Below are 9,208 nucleotides of genomic sequence, written 5' to 3'. Positions count from 1 at the left end.
CAGGAAGCCAGCCAGGCCGGCACCTCTGCAGCCTCCGGGACCCTCAAGGTAATCGGGACTGCCGTGGGGGAGGGCATCTGAAGGAGATGAAGGTGGGGATGAAGCCTGTCGGGGAGCTGCAAGGGGCTCTGCCTGCCTGCCAGAGCGGGCCCTGGGGTAGGGGGCAGATGAGGGGCCCTCAGGTGCAGGGCCAGGTGGGGCGAGGCCTCATGACTCCGCAGGGACATCTGTCCCTGTCCCAGCCGGAGGAGGTCCCTAGTCAGTGTATAACCAGTCACGTCCCCTGGGAGGGGGCGGGTGGGAAAGAGGGGAGGAGGGTCCAGGCTACTTCCACAGTCCCCAGAGTCCCAGGCGATCCTGCCGTGGCCAGAAAAGTTCCGCTGGGAACCTCTCGCAGCCTTTTGGCCAACACTCACAGGGGAGGTCTCTGGGCAAGGCACCCCTGGTCTCAGAGAGGCTCAGTGATTTGCCCCAGGCCACACAGCTGGTAAGCAATGAAATCAGAGTTCTTGGCCCCAGTATTAGAAAGTAAGAAGCGATCTTCATCATGAATCCTATAAAAACGTCTCTGCCTCCCCCTTTCCCGCCACTCTCCCCACCCTCTGCCTCAGCTCTTTGAGAGAGCCTGATTCAAATGACAGGCCAGGAACTGTGGGCAGAACAAATACATGAAGAATAGAACAGGATGAATGAGATCTGTGGCGGCAGGTGTAGTATGGGCACCTCTCTCTGAATGGCCTCTACACCCTCCCAGGTCGCAGGCGTCCAGGACAGTGGGGGGCTGTGGGGAAGACAAGCAGGAGGCCTCAGATGGGCATCACGCCCAGAGGAGGCACAAGGTCTCTGGGGAGGGAGCTTTCCAGCCCAGCCAGGAGTCAAGAGGGCTCTGCCCAAGACAGGCCTCACTGGCTTCTGCCTCCTCCTGCACCCCAGGAGGCCGAGTTCAAAGCTGTCTCTTCAGACTTCATGAAAAATTCACAAAGTTCAGGGACTTCAATGCAGTGAATTGGCAGCGGGGTCTGCTAATGGACGGGTCTTGCCAATCACCAGATGGCCCAGGGAAAGGCAGTGTGGCCACCCCCACGTGGTTGCTGGAGTCTCTCCCGGCCAGAGGGTCCTCACTCCACACCGAGACCTCAAGAGGGAGACCCCAGGCCCCCAGCCCATCTCTCACCTGGAGATGGCGAACGTCTAACTCTCCCTTTCCTGTCTTTGAGTATGTGGGGTTCCAGTAGCCACGAGATTAAATTCAATCTCCTCCTGTTAGTCTGTCTCATGTCAGTGTCGTCTGTCACTGCCAGGCCAGAAGGAACTTTGAAGGGTAAAAAGGTTCTCCTCCCAGGGGGGCTGGGTGGCTCAGTCGACTAAATGTCTGACTTCGGCTCAAGTCATGATCTCACAGTCTGTGGGTTCGAGCCCCGCATCGGGTTCTGTGCTGGCAGCTCAGAGCCAGGAGCCTGTTTCAGATTCCATGACTCCCTCTCTGTGCCCCTCCCCCACTCATGCTCTCTGTCTCAAAAATAAATAAACCAAAAGAACACAGCGCCGAAGCGGTCTGCACATCCGGTCTATTCCTGCTCGGGAAGGTCCACACACGGGGCCGCGAGGGAGGAGACTGGGAAACCTTCCAGTCGCCCAGGTTAGAGAAAGATGGGCTTGGCACAGGGAGGGCTAGCACCGGCCCTGTGGTCACACAGCGACTCAGCTGGGCTCCCAGACTCGGGGTCGTCCAGGGACGAGGGCGACAGCGTCGGGGCGCCCTCTGGTGGCCACCGCGCGCGGAAGCCGGCAGCCGAATCCCCCGGCCTGCAGCCGGACGGGGGCAACAGCGGCCGGGGACCTCCGCGGCTCACGGTCGCGTTTCCTTTTTAAAAGCGCGTCTGCGCTAAAACCGAATTTCTGTAAAATCGATGAGATCGGTAGGGCCCCGCAGCCGGTGCGGAGGGGCGACACGCGGAGCGGCGGGGAGCGGCACGCCCCCGCTCCCCCGGCTATTGTTGTGGCTGCGCCGGGTGCATCCGGGGGGCGGAGCACCGGTCCATGACGCCAGCCCCCGGCCCCCCGCCCCGCCCGCGCCCCCTTTGTCCGCCACCGCTTGTCTCCTCCCCCGAGGAGCCGTCAGCCTCGGGTCCCCAGGCACAGCCAGGCCCCGAGCTCCGAAACGCTAGCCGGCCGCGCTGGACAAACCTCAGGCCCCTCCACGTCTTAGAAACCGCTTCCCTTTGCGGGCGCGGCCGGAGGCGCCTGAGCCTGGCTTGTGACACTAGAACCGAGGGCAGTTTGCAGTGGCCGCCACCGCCCAGAGCTCCTCCCGCTCCTCGGTGCTGCCGGGAGGGGGGGGTGGCGGGGTGGGCCCTCGGCCTGCGCAGCGCACGGGGACGCGGACACTGGCGGGCCGAGCAAGGGACTGCGCGCGCGCCTGGGACCGGCACGCGTGGAGGTGGGGGTGGCCGCACGCAGAGGACTGGAAGGGTGGGGGCAGGGGGAACCGCTGGGAGGAGAAGAGGCTGCAGGTTGTTTGCAGATTGGCCAGGTGTTGGGGGCGGGGAAGGGTAAAGTTAAGGGTCTGAGGGCCCGGCTGAGGGTCTCACAGGGTAGAAGGGGCACTTGTGAGGTGACCCTCGGGGAGCGCCGAAACTGAGAGGGCACTAAGCCCCCTGCTCATAGAAGCGGCAGCTTACCGTGTACCTGCCGCCAGCACGGCAGCAGCCAGCGTTGGCCCAGGAGGCTCTTCTCCCTGGCTCCTCCCCGAGAGTGCTCACTGGTGGTGACCGCGGTCGGCCTGGCCGGGTGAGGTTCCCACGTGACAACTCACCAGGCCTCTTAGGTTCTCCCTTACTTTGATTAAACGACTGAGCCACCCAGGTGCTCTCGGTTCTCCCTTACTTTGAAACCTCGGCCAGATCGCCTCTGGTGGTTTTGGAAACTGCCTTTAGGCCACACCCCCTTACTCTCAACACCTGGGTCCTGACACCACTTCTCGCTATGCCGCAGCCCCCTCACTCTGCAGACTACAGGTCGCTGTTCTGATCAGCTGTCCTTCACACTTACCTGTGGCACTTGGAAGGAACCCCTTGAAAAGTGACCACCACAGGGAGGTGGTCAGCGATCACGACCAGCCTCGGTGACCTTCATCAGAACAGTTCCTGGACGGAGGGGGGTAGTGGGGATAGGTGGCAGGAGCACTGCGGCAAGGCCCTGCATCTCCGCCTAGCTTGCTCCAGGGGGCACTCTCACGGAGTGCTCCGCACCCCAGCTGCCCACATGGGGAGAAAGGATAGCTGGACCCTGCCACCCATGGCGACTCACACGAGGGGGATCGCTCCTCACAGGAAGACGGTGTGGATGCTGGACAGCTCCCCCCCTCAAGTATTTGGTGCCATGGACGGTCTTCAACATGAGCAGCAAGACCACACAGGCCTCAGAAAGCAAGGAAGGCACTAGCATCCCAGGCTAAGCTGTCTGGGCCGCCAGGCCTGAGGGCACCCTGAGCGAGAGGAGAAGGCCCCTCGGGGCCTGGGAACCCAGGAAGGGGCGGAGTCAGGTCGGGGCTGCCCCTCCCGCAGGCATCTGGGGCACAGGCAGAGAGTCAGGCCAAGCAACACCTTTAAATTCCCTTTTGTCTTAGAAACTTTAAAAGAAAAATAAAACTTTAAAAAGCCCCCTCCCCCCACCAGGCGTGGGTGTTCCTCCCCACCCCACCCCCATTTTCAAAATCCTATGTAAGTAAAAGGCCCGGTTTGGTCTATTTCGGTGCCCAGAAGTGTGCTCTGAGTATTGTTCAGGTGTGCTTGCTGGTGTCGGAACCAGCCCGGCGCAATGGATCCGTGACATGTTCCCCGTAATTAGTGTCCCCGTTTGGACTGCATCGTTCCGCGGCTGTCCCGCGGAACTGTGTTCGAACTGTGCCCGCTTTTGCCCACAGACTTGAGGACAGGCTGGAATGTGAGGGGAGAGTCCCCTCTAGTGGAGGTGTCCTGACTTGGCGGGGGACGGGGGGGGGGGGGGGGGGGGGGGGGGGGGGGGGGGGGGGGGGGGGGGGGGGCTGCAGATTTGGGACCCACAGGCCAGTGACATTGTGTGCACCAGGGGAAGCAGCAGGTTTTTCCTCCAGGCCATGAATTCCTTTAACTTTTGTTAGGGGAACTCTCTCCTATTCTGAAGCACTGCCTTGCTGGAGAGAAAGTTCTTGGCCAAAGACTTTCCCCTTTTAGCACCTCAAATACTTCTCATCTGCAAAGTTTCTGCTGAAATATCCAGATAGCCGTGTGGGGTTTTCCTTGGGACGCCACTGCTTTCTTTCCTCTTGTTGCTTTTCAAATTCTCTCTTTATCCTTAGTTTTTGCCATTTTATTTCCTGGGGCGCTTGGTGTGGACCTCTGTGGGTTGGTCTTATTGGAAGCTCCCTGTGCCTCCTGGATCTGAATCGCAGTTTCCTTCCCCAGATTCAGGAAGTCTTCAGCCTTTATCACATCAAATAAATGTTCTGCCCCCTTCTCCCTCTCTTTGGCTGGGACCCCTATAACGTGTTTGATGCTGTTGCCAAGCTCTCTAGGTCTATTCTCATCTTGATGACTCTGCATCACCCTGTCAGGCTGCTGCTCTGCCCGTGTCCTTTCTCTTGTTTCCCACTTATTCCAGATTGCCTACTGTTCGTTTCTTTTAGTGAGTTTATGATCTCTTCCTGCTCGTTTTTCAACCGTTTTATATCTTTGTGGACGTTCTCCAGGCTTTCCTCAGCTGTAGCCAACATCTCAGGAGTGTCACTCTAAATTCTCTATCAGATATGTGACTTGGCTCCGTTTTGGCTAAGTCTCTTGCTATGATTTTGTTCTGTTCTTTCGTTTGGGGCCCGTTCTCCGTTGGGCCTGTCTGTTGCTGGGTCTGTTTCTCTTGGCAGGGTCCCGTCCCTGTGCTGTTAGTGGGCTGGACTGGGGCGCCGGCGGACCAGACCAGGAGTTTGCCAGAGATGGGATAGCTCCGAAAGGCAGAAGGCAGGTCACCTGTTCCTGTGTTGTCCCCAGAAACTTTTATTGGGGGGGGTGGGGGCTGCAGCCAAACCCGAACCCAGCGCTGGGGCCACAGACTGGTGTGTGCGTTACCTTCTCTCCCCGGGGCAGGACTGACTGATGGTGTGGCCCCTGTCTGGGCTGCTAGTACACTGCTAGGCTCATGGTGCTGCTTGGATGGGATCTGGCCAAGAGCGTCATGGAGGGGGATCAGCAACGTGCGCAGGGGCGGGAGGGGAAGGCGAAGCGAGGGTTGTCGTGGGCGTGGGCGGTCCCCTGCGCGAGGCGCCTCACAGTACTGCGACGGAGGCGGCCCGTCGGAGGGACTGATCTACAGAAGCAAAGCGTTGGGGGTTGGGCGGTGCAAGCCAGTTCGGTGGCAGGAACTAGTTCCCTTTGGGATTTAGGCTGGGGGCTTGGGGGCGGGAAGCTGCGCCTGCCAGCTTTGTTCCCCCACCGAGTTCTGTCCTTCCAGGACTCAACAACTCTCTCTCCCGTAGGCTCTAGCCGGTATCCCCGCAGGCTTTGTCCCGCAGCCTCTTTAGAGGGAGGACTCGGGATCCTCTCGCCCTTCCCGCTCTCCGAGAGCAGAACTGCTAATTTTAAAAATTCCAGGTGTTAAGTCCCACTGGCTGTGAGAACTCACGAAATCCGACCCCTCCGCGTTTGCAAGCCAACTTGGGGGACCTGCCTTGACCGCGCGGGCTGTCCCTCCACGCGACGCGGCTCCCTCCCGCCAGTCCGCGCAGCACGCGCCGCCTTTCCGCCCTTCCTCCGAGTCTGCCAGTCTTCGGGCTGTTTGGGGTTATTGACGCCCACGTGGGTGGAATCTAGGCGGCCAGCACAACTAGGTGATCCCAGCAGCCTCCTACGCCGCCATCTTCCCAGCAGTCTGTGCTCCCCCGCCTCCCAGAGGGCAGTGCGGCGCTGCTCCGGCGTGGCCACTAGATGGCGCCAACGCCAGGCCCATGAGGCCCGGGAGCGCACTTCACTTCCGGGAACACCCGTCAAGGCGCCCCATCCGCAGCACCTGCAGAGAAAGCTGGCGGGGTTCTCTCTGCTGGACACCGTGGTTCGGTGACCGGGGACCTGCCATCCGATAGAGGAAGGAGACGCTGGACGGACCACAACAGGTGATCGGGTACTGTCTAGTGGTCGATTCCCAAACAGGGTAACGTAAGGGAGGCGCGCTGCAGCCCCCAGCCTGCGGCCAGGGGAGGGAGGAGGTGACCCTTATCCCCTTTATCCAGGGAAGCAGCAGGATTCCTGTCCCATCCTCAACCAGTCTCCAAGTTCAGCGCTCCTAGCCGCCAAGTCACCCACCTTACAGCAGTGCCGTCTCCCCCTCCTCCCCGGGCCCACCCGGAGACTTGCCCTCAGCTTGACTTTGTTAAATGAATTTGCAGGGGCGCCTGTGGGACTCGTAGGTTGAACGCCGAACTTTGGCTCAGGTCATGATCTTCCGGTTCATGAGTTCGAGCCCTGCATCAGGCTCTCTCTTGTCAGTGCAGACCCTGCTTAGGATCCTCTGTCTGCCTCTCTCTGCCCCTCCCCAGCTCACGTGCGCTCTCAATAATGAATAAACATTAAAAAAAAATGAATTTGCAGAGAAACATTGGCCCCCAGCTACAGTTCCCGCACACGGTAGAGGCTGGAGGACGTTTGTGGAGAACAGACTCCAGGCTGATTCTAATCCCTTCCCAGAATCTTCTGGCTGCTGCCCAGGTATCTCCCGCTGGATGAGCGCCCCGCCCCTACCCCCTGGGGAGACCTGCACACCCTGCACATCTGTGCGTGGGGCAGGAGGGGGTGGGTCCATTTCCTCCCCTGGGATCTGGGGAGTCTGGGACTACTTCAGAAGTCACGTTCCAGGAAGTCACCGGCACCAGATGCTCTATGGGGACAAACCCCTGTCCCTCCCCCAAGAACCTCCAAGGGCCCAGAGAAATCCGCCCTCCCCGAAGCCGCTGGGCGACGGGACCTCAGGGAACTAGGCCTCGATGCCCTAGTCTTAGTGGTGGAATCACTTCAGCCTGGGCCAGAAGCGGGAGCCGGCCTTCTCGTGGCTGCACCCAGAGGTGGAGGTGACCCCCTGACAGAGATGGGGACAGATGGGCGGCCTGATCCAGCCGCAGATACAGTATGGGACATAGTTTTAGGTCACCCCATTCTGGGCTTGGTGGGGCTTTACTGCTTTAGATACCGAAACAAAGCCCAAAGCTGGGGACTGCCCGCCATCCCAATTAGCGGGAGCCTGAATGGTTTGCTAATAACCGAGAGGGCCCCAGGCCTGCTGGGGTGAAGCAGTGGCTCCCCAACTTGGTCTGTGCCTGCACAGAAGGCTGTCAGATGGCAGAGCCTTGCTGGAACACCACCCCAGTGTCATGGGCATCCCCACTGGGAGGGCAGCCCAAGGCCATTTGCCCAGTGAATTGTTACTGAATGTTGTAGAGTCCCTGCTCCAAAATGCTCCCGAGCCCTAACAATCCGTTTTGCAGCTTGGTGACATCCCTGTCCCTAGTGACAGCATCAAGTGTCAGGCTGAGATCAGTGTCACCCTGGATGTCTGACTGACTTGGACATGGCACTCCGTGTGCATACTCCACATTCTCCTGCACAGTCCGGCGGGGGTGGGGTGTTGCCCCACCTCCTGCTCTGGGGGTGGGGCAGGGGCATGACACTTCATAGGGACCCCCCCCCCCACTCGGGTTTGAAGCTGGCCTGCGGACAAAGGCCTGAGCTGGTGGTTGCTGGAGGCGGGAGATGGGACGGTGGTCCTGAGCACAGAGCAGGTTGGTGGAAGCGGAGAAGGCGGCCCACGGGTCCACATTTGAGGTTTCCAGAGGGTCCCAGTGTTTCCAAAGGCCACACTAGGCGCCTCCCACTTACGGACCTCTCTGCACCTGCTAAGAAAGCCAAGCAGGAGCTCGGGTTTCCTGAATGACAAAGGAGGAAGCCAGTAAAGCAGCCTCTGCTAGTCCTTGGGAACCCTGGGCTCTAGGAGACAAGAAGCCAGGAACCCGCAGAGCGGCAGCAAGGGAGTGGGATGCAGGAGCCAGCAGAACAAAGACCTACAAGAAGCAGCAGTCACCGGGGTCATCATTAAGGCAGCGCGGATGCAGAGGTATCGATAGCTTTACCCACAGACTGTTGGTGACCTTCGGCAGGGCACTAGCCAGCCAAGTGCTGAGACCGTGGAGGCCAGGAGCCAGGACTCCCTCAGGAGTGTGTGGTGGGGGTCAGGCTCAGGGGACGCAAGCTTTCTTCCTCCTAAGATGAACCATGAGCCTGCTTCAGTGCTAACGGGGAGTGCAACGGGGCAGGAGGACTCAAGGGGAGGCCTCAGGGACCGAGGAGGTCGCAGGGGGAGGCCATGGGGACCAGGGAGGACAGGGACCAGGGTGGATGGATGGGACGGCAGAGCAAGGTCAGAAGCAGAGCAGGCACCAGGGCCTTTGCACTTGCAGGTGGCGGGTGAGCTCGGTATGGGCTGGGGCCAGGAATGACCCACTCGGGGGTAGGGGGCCGGGCCCTGCAAGACCACATGACCTGCAGCACCTCTGACAGGGAACAGGGGGCTCCCCTCCAGCATCACAAACAGGCTCCAGGTTGACACTTGTATCTTTCTCCCCTTCCTGCAACCCTTCTGGGAGCTGGCAACCTCTTCGCTACTTTGTTAGGGGTCTCGCTCCCCGAGTGGCGGTCTTCCCAAGAACACACAAGGTCACGGTCCTGCACTTACAGGAAAATGGTGTGGCCACTGGAGCGCACATGCTGAGGCCCATGGAATGAGAAGGCCAGGGCTGCCATGTGAGTCGGGCAGCTTCACATCTAGTCTGCGTTCTGCTGCGAATGACATGTTTGAGGGAGGCGTGGCATGGTTGAAGGGGTGGGACAACAGCTGGCGGTCCCTGCGAGAGTCACTGGGCCTGTGGCTACCTCGCCTCTGGGGACTTGGCTCAGCCACTCATTCTTCTCTTAAATGTGTCCCCAGAACGTGGGGCTGTTTCTGGCCAGGACAGAGAGCTCTGTGGTAAGAGTCCCCAGTGCCCAAGGCTCCTAGCCGGCACCCAGAAGCTGCCCCAGGGCAGCCTTGAGCTAGAGACCCGGTGCTGGGACCAGCTGGAGGGGGTGTGTGATAGAACCCATTGTGGCCGCTCCATTAACTGTTGGCACATGGTGGCAGGTGTGGGGATCCA

The sequence above is a fragment of the Suricata suricatta genome, chromosome 3 (genome assembly GCF_006229205.1).
Source record: "Suricata suricatta isolate VVHF042 chromosome 3, meerkat_22Aug2017_6uvM2_HiC, whole genome shotgun sequence".
Classification (NCBI taxonomy): Eukaryota; Metazoa; Chordata; class Mammalia; order Carnivora; family Herpestidae; genus Suricata; species Suricata suricatta.
This window is presented reverse-complemented; position numbering follows the sequence as displayed.